Source organism: Dipodomys merriami, unplaced genomic scaffold (assembly GCF_024711535.1).
Source record: "Dipodomys merriami isolate MVZ:Mamm:240054 unplaced genomic scaffold, mDipMer1.0.p SCAF_374, whole genome shotgun sequence".
Taxonomy (NCBI): domain Eukaryota; kingdom Metazoa; phylum Chordata; class Mammalia; order Rodentia; family Heteromyidae; genus Dipodomys; species Dipodomys merriami.
In genome coordinates, this window is record NW_027205315.1 from 975,118 (window position 1) to 985,087 (window position 9,970).

Sequence of the window (9,970 nt, forward strand, 5' to 3'; positions counted from 1 at the left end):
TAAAGAGAAGGCTGCAAGATGGACTGTTCAGAGACAGAGAATCCCTTAAGAATAAGACTTACTAATTGTTAATTAGTGCTAACTAGCGTGTTTCTATAACTTACTTATTTTCTATTAAATTTACATTGAAAGCCTGTTCATTGGGAGGAGAGAAGGGAATCTTTATGATTTGGTAAGAAGGAATCAAGGAATTGATTGGACATGAAAACCAGTGGTTGATGTATAAAACAGCATGTTCCTAATAATGAGCAGGGCCCACTAATCAATGTGGCCCCATGACCTAGCCCACTGGAGTGCATGGGACATGCCACCCAAGTGGGCAGGGCATGCTGTTGGAGGGGGTAGGATGTCATCCTCACATGATGTGCTGTGAAGAAGTGATTCGGGAACAAGCAGTTTGTGAAGCGATGGTTCAATACTGTCAGGCAGGAGAATCACTTGAGTGAGGTAGGGGTTCAACCTATATATAGGCTGCATGGTCAGAGCAATGGAATTGAAGAAAATCAAGGGAAGACCTGGAAGGAAGGAAGTGGTGAGATATCAGGAGGGAAAAGTCGTGGGAGAAGAGGAATTTGAGGGAGAGCAGGAGGGGAAGGATGCCGATGGGCTATCAGGCCAGAGAAGTGGAGGCCTATGGATAGTGGAGAGGCCTAAAGAGAAGAAGGGAGTGATGGAAGGAAAAAAGGGAAATGAAGGAAAGATCTATAAAGAAGGAGGGGGAAAGAGAAAAGGAAAAAGGCTTACCTCATGAAGTTTGGAGCATGGCAATGATAATTTGGGGGGTTGGTGGTTTGCAAACCAATTAATTATGTGCGGGGATGCCCATTGGACGCCTGAGATTTGGTGGTTGGGCTGGCCTGTCACAGAGTGTACAGCCCAGGACAAGGTAAATGCAGGCCCTAGTGTAAATAAAGTTTTCAATGTGCCTCATTGGATTGTCTTGTGTTTTATGCATCATAAGTATACAAGTTCACAAGTTAATAGTCTCAAAGGCCACAAGTTTTGTAAAATGTTATAAAGTCATAATAGGTTTGAAAAACCCAATGGGACAGTGATATTACAATGGCAATATGACATCACAGTATCAAGTTATAATAATATTTTGATGGTATAATTAGTTGGTGATGAGGTCACAATAGGTTTATGATGACACAATATGTCACAATAGGTTTATGATGTCAGCCAGAGGCTGCCACTCCCTACAGTGGCCTAGACAAACAATTGAAATTCAGCAAACATAAACCCCAAAAAGGATCCAACCTGGGCTCTGTGTGTGTCTTAGGAGCTAGCTCCTCAGGGAAAAGCTACTATTTGCTGAAAGGCATCAACCCTACCCAGAACCTAGCCTCATCACAGCATCTCCATACTAGAGGAAACAGTCATCTCTCTCTTTTGTGATAGTCAAAACAGATCTCCCTCCCACTGAACGAGCCTGGGAAGAGGATCACAAAATCATGCCTAACACAGAGCAGTTTCTGTCTGCCCAAACAGACAAGAAACCAATCAAGCCATAGGAAAACCAAACAACACAAGCAGATCAGAGACTCCACCAAGAAACTGGTTATGGACACAGGGGAGATACAGGTCTTCCCATTCACCCCCTCCACACACACACACAAAACATAAAATCAAGGAACTCTTTTTTGAAATTTTCTTAAGCTTTTATTTTTAAAGTGTTTTCTGTTGATCTTTTTTTCTCATAATTTTTATTTTTCGGTTGATTTTTTTTCTCATAATTTTTATTTTTGGTGTATGTGTGTGTGTATGTGTGTGTGTGTTTAATCTCTTTTGACCTTTTGGTCCTTTTTATTGTTTTCATTTTTTCTCTTTCTTTTTTTTTGCATGACTTAATTACTGTTTTGCTCATCCCCAGACATATAACTGTCATCAATTATTAGACCTTATCACACATTGTATACATACTTAATCCAGAAATTTATTACTCAATTCACAACTTCTTAGGCTTAACTTCTTTAAGAGCAGTATTATCTCTTTATACCTACATAATTATCAAATAACTAATTTAATTTTTTTAAATTTTCATGTTTCCTTTCTATCCCTTCTCTCCTCTCATCCTATCCTGTTCTTCTCTCGATATCATTTATTTAAACTTACATAATATTTAAGTGTTTCACTACTTAAATTTGATTTTTGTTTTTCCAATTTACTTATTTATTTTTTAATTTCTCTCCTATCATTCTGTCGAATCCATTTCACTCTCTGAGATTAAGACTGGGTTAAATTTACTCTCCTTTTACCTCTCCACATCCCTCTTGTCCTATTTGTCCCTACATTTCTTCCTAAAGCTAATAATTTCTGGTTTGCCAAATCCTTTTTTGCTGTTTGTAGCCCATTAATACATAGTTATTTGATGTTGAATAGATTGTATCTGTTGAACTAGATTGTATCTGCAGCCATTTTGATTAGGCAACTACAGGACTCTGGTTGAATGCTTGCCTTAAAATAGTGTTCTAGTACAAAACTGGTGTTTCTTTCATACCAAATGGGCAGAAAAAGCTGAAAAGCACAAGAAAAAGGCAAGTCCAGGTATCTGACCTCCCACTCATGATAATCAGGTGACAGAATAGTTAATGAAGCCCTGGGTTCAATTCCTTAGTAGCACATTCAAGAAAAAAAACCAGAATTGGTGTTGCGGCTCAAGTGGTAGTGTGCTAGAGACAGTGCCAGGCCTTGCATTCAACCCAACAACTGGCAAAGAAATAGCTACTTAGGTAGGTAGGTAGGTAGGTAAGTAGATAGATTAGATAGATAGATAGATAGATAGATAGATAGATAGATAGATAGATAGATAGATAGATAGATAGATAGATAGATAGATAGATAGATAGATACATAGATACATAGATACATAGATACATAGATACATAGATACATAGATACATAGATACATAGATACATAGATACATAGATACATAGATAGATAGAAATATGATAGATGAATCTGGACTTGGATGTCAGGAGGAAAGTAAGGAAGACTTTCCAATCATTAGGCCTTCTGCAGTGTGCCAGGACACCAACATGGCCTTCACACAAACAGAGATCAGGAAGACTGTCTCTTTCAACTTCTTAGGTAGCCAAGGGCCCCAGAGTCAAGAGGGCAGAGCCAAGTTCTAACTGAGGTGCTTGGAGACAGAAGAGAAAAGGCCTTGCCTCTCCTTAGATGGGGGATTTGCATTAATGAAGTGGAGAATGAAGGAAGGAGATGGACTGGCATTGTTTGAAGAGGCTGAGAAAAGCCTGACCCTTGTGTGACTCTGACAAATGTTTCATGTTTCCCCTCATTGCTGGCCATGCCTGGAATGTTGAGTGTGTACATTCTGCCTCCTAACCCTGCATGCCTTTTTCTCTTCACCTAGCCTGGCTTTTGCAACTGTTTTCTGCATTCAAATATTGTTACATTGGAGTACTTCCTGCAAACAGGACTAGTGCTTGGATGCTGAGAACTTCATTTGAACCAAGGATGGGTTAATAATATTTCTTTCCTGCTTCTATAGCTCAAGAAGTCTAAGAACCTTTAGCGTACGGGTAACGTCTCATCACCAATGGAAACACAGGAAGCTCTTGAACATCTGACCTTTCAGAAGTGGAATTCAGAGGTTCAGACTTTCCTAACTTGACTGGCTTCACCCTGTGATCCTCAGACTTGAGCATCCTGAGCTAGGGTGACAGGCGTTAGCTACTGGTGCTCTGCTAGATTCAGAAATATAATTATATTGGCATTACAAGTCAACTGCTTATCACAAAGAGCTTGGGCAGCATATTAAGCCTTTCAACAATGGACCTTTCAGAACCCTGTAGGACACAAGATTATAATGCTAGAGTCTGAGAGGCTATGTATATAGATGGGCTACACTTGAACCTTGAGCTCTGACTCCAATTCTGGTGTACATGAGCATTCATTTTCCAGAGAATATTATCCTAATTAGCAAATAACAAAAGTACTTCGCTTAACCCTCACTTTTTTCCACTTTTGTGTCTCAAACTCAAGGCTGGGCACTGTCCCTGAGCCCTCCAGCTCAAGGCGAACTCTCTACCACTTGTCCCACAACACCAGATGTGGTCTTTTTGTGGTTCATTGGAGATAAGAGCCTAACAGGTTTTCCTTGCCTAGGCTGTCTTTGAACTGTGGTCTTCAGATCTCAGCCTCCTGAGAAGTTATGGTTCCAGTTGTGAGCCACAGGCATCTGGCCTATTGTTTTTGAAAGTCCAGACGTTTGATCTTAGGCCCTGGGTACTGTTTCTGAGCTACTTTTTCTCAAGCCTAAGGCTGTGCTACTTGAGCCACTCTGATTATGTGGCACTGAGGATTCAAACCCTAGCATTCATGCATCCTGAGCCAGCTCTCTACCACTAAGCCACATTTCTAGCCCCACCCTTACAATTTTATCCCTCAACTTGCCTATCCCCAAGAAAAGACTTGTGAGTAAAAATCATCTAAAGAAATTCCTTTTTGAAGGTTCCAAAGATAAAGAACACAAAGCTCATACTTGGGAGAGACTCTAAACATGTGAAGACTGTTACAAATGCTTCCATTTAATTATGTATCGTGTTTCAACACAACAAAGTATTAATGAAAAAAGAATCAATGTCTTAAATTATTGTGTATAAATTTATAATGGATGTACAAAATGTACTAAATATTATGTGTGTAATAATACTAAATACAATATATACAATAAATAAATGAATCAAGTAAAAAATAAAATAATTACAAAAATCAATAATAAAAATCATAATATGTAATACACATACATATGAAAATATATGTCATATATTACCCATATATAGAAATATTTTTTTCCATTGCAGGGCCTTCATTAAGACCCTTGTAACTCTAGCCTGAATTTCTTTTCCTCAAGGACAGTAAGCTTGGTCTTCACCCATGGTGCAAAACAGTTACCTGGATGGTGAGATCAAATCCCAGCAGTGATGGAAATACTGGCTCAAGTTCCAAGATAGTGACAATTTTTTTTAATGGAAGCAGTTATGTTTATTCAGTGACATACTGAACATTTTTGTAAAAAGCAGTTTAACATTTTGTACATCTATTCAGACATCTTTCTCTTACCCCCAAAATGTTTCTTTTGAGCACTACTTTTCTTCATTTTTTTGTTGTAAAAATGTTGTACAGACAGGTTACAGTTAAATGAGCATGGTAATGAGTACATTTCCTATTGAGCATTGTTGCCTCCTCCTTTGTTTTCCCCCTACCATCCCTTCCCTCCCATTTCACAAATACTCCCCCTGCCGAGCTTATTGACTTAATTTTTATTTTTGGATTTGTATGGGGTTTGAACTCAAGTTGTGGCAACTCTGCACTTTCCCTCATATTGCTACATATTTACCAAGACCCTGAGTTCAAATCCCAGGCTAGGAAAGAAAACTGGTAGAAATTCCAAACCAGGGAGCTTTGTTTCTTTTTAATTTAAATCATTTTTTTATTATTCTTTATTTTGCCGACATGGGGCTTGAGCTCAGGTAGTGGCAACTCTGCCTCAGCTTCAATTGCTCTAGTGTGGGGTACACCCTTGGACCCATAGAAAATCCAGGGATCCTAGGTCCAGAGGGCTTGCAAGAAGAAAAATAAATAACATAGCATAAAAAGTGTCAAGCTGCAGAGGCCTGGGTGTTTTACATTTTTTTATTTGCAAGGTGACCATGCTGGGTCTGAATGACATGGCTGCAAAGTGAACCTGACCTGCCATATCTAAATGCTGGTGTGCTATCAGGGAATCCATAGGCCAACCTGTCAACATTGGCCCTGGGTTCAAATCCCGGTCCTGACACCTACCAATGGCAGGAGACCACAAAAGACTCATTCTTATGTATGCATAGGAATACCAATTGAGGGTAGTTCATGCTTTGGTCTAGTCTAAAATTGGAAGCAATAATCCTAGGACACTGATTGATCTTAATTAATAGATTATTATTCATGGAAAGAATAATATTCCTTAAATGGTGGTCTAATAAATGCCTAAGAGTTGGTAGGAACATAATAAGTGTCCTTCAATCATAGATAGATGGCTCTGGTGCTCTTTACCAATACATATTTATTTGTATACCACCCTCTGCCTGTCCATGTATCACTGTTTTGGCCAAATCTGGGACTGGTTCTCAGCACCTGGGAACCACCTGACAGCTTCATTGATTAGAGGCTGCCGTGGTCACACTCATCCATTCATGAATTGGGCTTGCTAATCCCTGAGATCATATCCCAGCACTGCCAAAAATTTAATCTTGGAGTAAGAAGCCAAGTATGACACATGTTTTCCTTTTCTGGGAAATTCCTCGGTGTCAGGCATGATGGAGAACATATAGACAAATCTGGGTGCTGTGAAATAAGATGTAAACAATGTAATAAATGTTAGAGGGGTCATCAGAGTCAATAAAATAAATGGTAAATAAATGAATAAAACAAGAAATAAAATGAATAACCACACCCAACAAAATATGGAATATCTGTATGGAAGTATAAATCTTATCTTTAAAATGGATATAAGGAGTATGTTTTCCAGGCTGAGGCTTGAATTCAGGCCTAGGGAACAGGCCTGCCTTTCTTGTCTTCAAGCATGGTCAGATTCCATTCCCTCACGGTGTTGCATATTTGCCCAGACCTTGAGTTCAAATCCCAGGCCTGGCAGAAAAAATGGCATGAATTGCAAACTAGGGAGCTAAATATGATTTTTTAATTGCAGGCCATTGGAGAAGCCATAGTACCGCCCAGCAACAGGGGCCTACATTTCGAATACCAGTCATGCCACTTCTGGATGGTGGGAAATCCTAAGAGGCTCGTTCCTATCCACAGGAATAACCATGGAATGTTATCAATGTCACAGTTGAATGAGATGCTCATGAATGATACTTGTATACAATTAGACATCGTGATTTCAGCCGGTTGGTTGATTTTATTTAATATCATATGAAGCATTAAAAGAATATTATTTCTCACAAGGACACAATAATTTCAGGACACTGATTTACTTAATAGTTAATTAAAGATGAAAATGATAACATAAATTACCTGGAGACATAATAAATACCCAAGAATTTGTAGGAATGTAGTCTATAGAAATGAACAATGGATAGACATCTCTGGCACTCCATAAAGATATATATTTATTAGCGTACTACAATCTGCATGTCAATCTGTACGTGTTTTGTCAACCCCTTGTTCTCGATCTCAGATCTTAGGAACTGCCTATCAGCTCAATTTGCCCCAGGATGGCATGCTGACACACACCCTTTCATGAATTTGTCCCTGTAGGCCATGAGTTCAGATGCCAGCATGCCCAAACAATGAATCATGAAGTAAGAAACTGATGGTGACACGTTTTCCTTTTCTGTGAAACTCCGAGGTGTCAGGTATAAGTGGAATACATATGCAGACCTATATCCTATTTAATCAATGTAATCTATGTTCTATGTGCCGTATTAGTCAATTAAATAGTCAATATATGTCGGATCTTTGTCCGCCCTAAGAAAGACGGATGGGGTCCGAGGAAATAGAAGTGAACTTGCTCGCTGGTTCCCCCTCCCCTTAGCCCTGGAGACATTCAGACAAAGCGGGGAGTCAAGTCAAGCAAGAACTCATTTATTACCACACAGAAAGCATCTTTTAAAGGGAAAAACTGCGTGGCATGGAAGGGGAAGGAAAGGAACCAACCAATCACTGAAAAGGTCACACCCTATCATGCGCCTAAGCTTTATCCAATCAGATTTTAAGGTAAACAACTCCAGCTGTGACCTCTCAACTTCCTCTCACCGCCATCTTTTTTGCCCATGTGCCCCACAAATACATGAATCAAACAAAAAATAAAATGAATAACTACATTGAACGCAATATGGAATCAACCTATGAATGTAAATATAAATTATATATTTAAAATGTACACAAATAGGATGTATTCTAGTGCTGGGGATCGATTTCAGACCTAAGGAACAGACATGAATTTCTTGACTTCAAAAAGGCTAGCTTCCCCTTTCCAAACAGTGCAACAGAGTTACCCAGACCATGAGTTCCGATCCCAGTCCTGGCAGAAAAAATGGCACCTTTATACCATGTGACACCCAATTCTTAGGTATTTCATTATGCCTCCAGTTAATGAATGTGATTGTTTAAATGCTTCATAAAGTATTGATTAAAATCGATCAGTGTTCTCTAATATAGTTGTGTATAATTTTATCCTAGAATTATTTAAGAACTGTCCATTCAATCATAACATACATCACATTCCACTGGTATTCATATAGATAGGAATGAGTTTCTAAGGATGTCTTTCCATTTGCAGGTGGCAGGACCAGGATTCCAACTGTGGGCTCCAGCTCCCACCACTTAATCCCAAGGATAGGGAACTCACTGGTCTGTCCAAGAACAGAAATACCAATGATTAGGCAGGCACCATTGGCTCTCAGCAGTCCTCATTGATGCTTACAAGGCTGTGATAGGAGGATCATGTTCAAAGTCACTTTAGGCAAGAAAGTCCTTGAGACCCCTGTCCAACTTCAGTGCCACAAAGCCAGAAGTAGAGCCATGTGGCTCCAGCGGTAGAGGGCTAGCCTTGATCAAAAGCAGTTCACAGACTGCGCAGATCCTGAGTTCAAGATCTGGGACTGGCAACAAACAGACATACACAACAATCTCTGCAGCCATCCTCTTGTCCGCAGATCACCCTCTTGTCCTCAACTGAATTGGACAGAGTTCCCTGGGAAAAGGGCTTGGGGAGCTGCTGTCATCTTGACTCCATCCATTTTGCCTGCATCACAAGATTTGCACCACACCCCCATGCTTTCATGGTTCTTTCTGAGCAAGGGGAAACAACAATTGTGGCCACGCCCACATTCCATGCTGTCCAGCACCAGGATTCCCTCTGTTGGTTGACACCACCACTAGCAGTTGAGGAAGGTAGAGGTTACTGAGTGGTGAGCAAGAACTCTAGTCCACTTTGGAGTAGAGTCGAAATTGACGTCCTAGTCAGTGAGTGGGAGAATAGAGGATTTCCCAGAGCCTAGGAACGTGGCCAGCCCATCTTTCCCATACCAGAGCTCAGATGTCTGAAACAAGAATCCATGAGAGCTGTGGGCAAGAAACCAGAATACCGGCAGAAGAATTCTCCCATCAGACCTGCAACATTCAAGAAAACAAAGAACACGAAAAAAGGGGGGGTCTTCAAGACAAACACCAGTAGGGAAGGTGATTCACCAGAGGGTCCAGCCAAAGGTGATGCTGACCGCGGGACTCCCTTGCCTTTGGACACAGTCATAGTCACCAGGGTCCAGAGTGTCAAGGGTCCCTATAGCACCAAGGATCTTTAGAGGTGCTACCGACACATGGTGCCTGCCCTGGACCACAGCAAAAGAAGAAACCAGGTATGCTATGCCAAGATCCAACCACTGAAGCTGGAAAAGACTGACCTGCAGGATCGACGGGAGAAACAGAGGGACAAGATAGCCCAGGTGCACGAATTACCAAAAACAGAGCTAGACATCCAAAAGCCACCCATACAGAGGTTGGTTTTGGCAGAAAGCAATTTATAATTTGCACTGGGCTAGTGAAGCAGGAGGTCAACGACAGAGAAATGGAGCAAGAAGCTCTCACCAGCCACCTGCAGGCCACAGGGTGTAACGTGTTGGAGCTGGAGATAGCAGTCGCTGCTGCACAGAAGGAGACAGAAATGTTCTTCATACAGCTGAATGATGTGACATTTCAACTCAAGGAAAAGACCAGAAGCTTCAATGACCTGGAACAATTGAACACAGAGTTGCAGGAGAAGCTGGAAGCGATCTGGACAAAGAAGAGCAACAGGAAAAACAGAATCTGCAAGTTTCAACAAGTGCTGGTGGGGCGTGAGGTAAAGAGACTACTGGAAAACCTGAGCTGGATGGTGACTTCAGCAATTCTGGAAAGAGACACCTTGATGGAGAGCCTGAGCATTGAGAGGTCCACATGGAT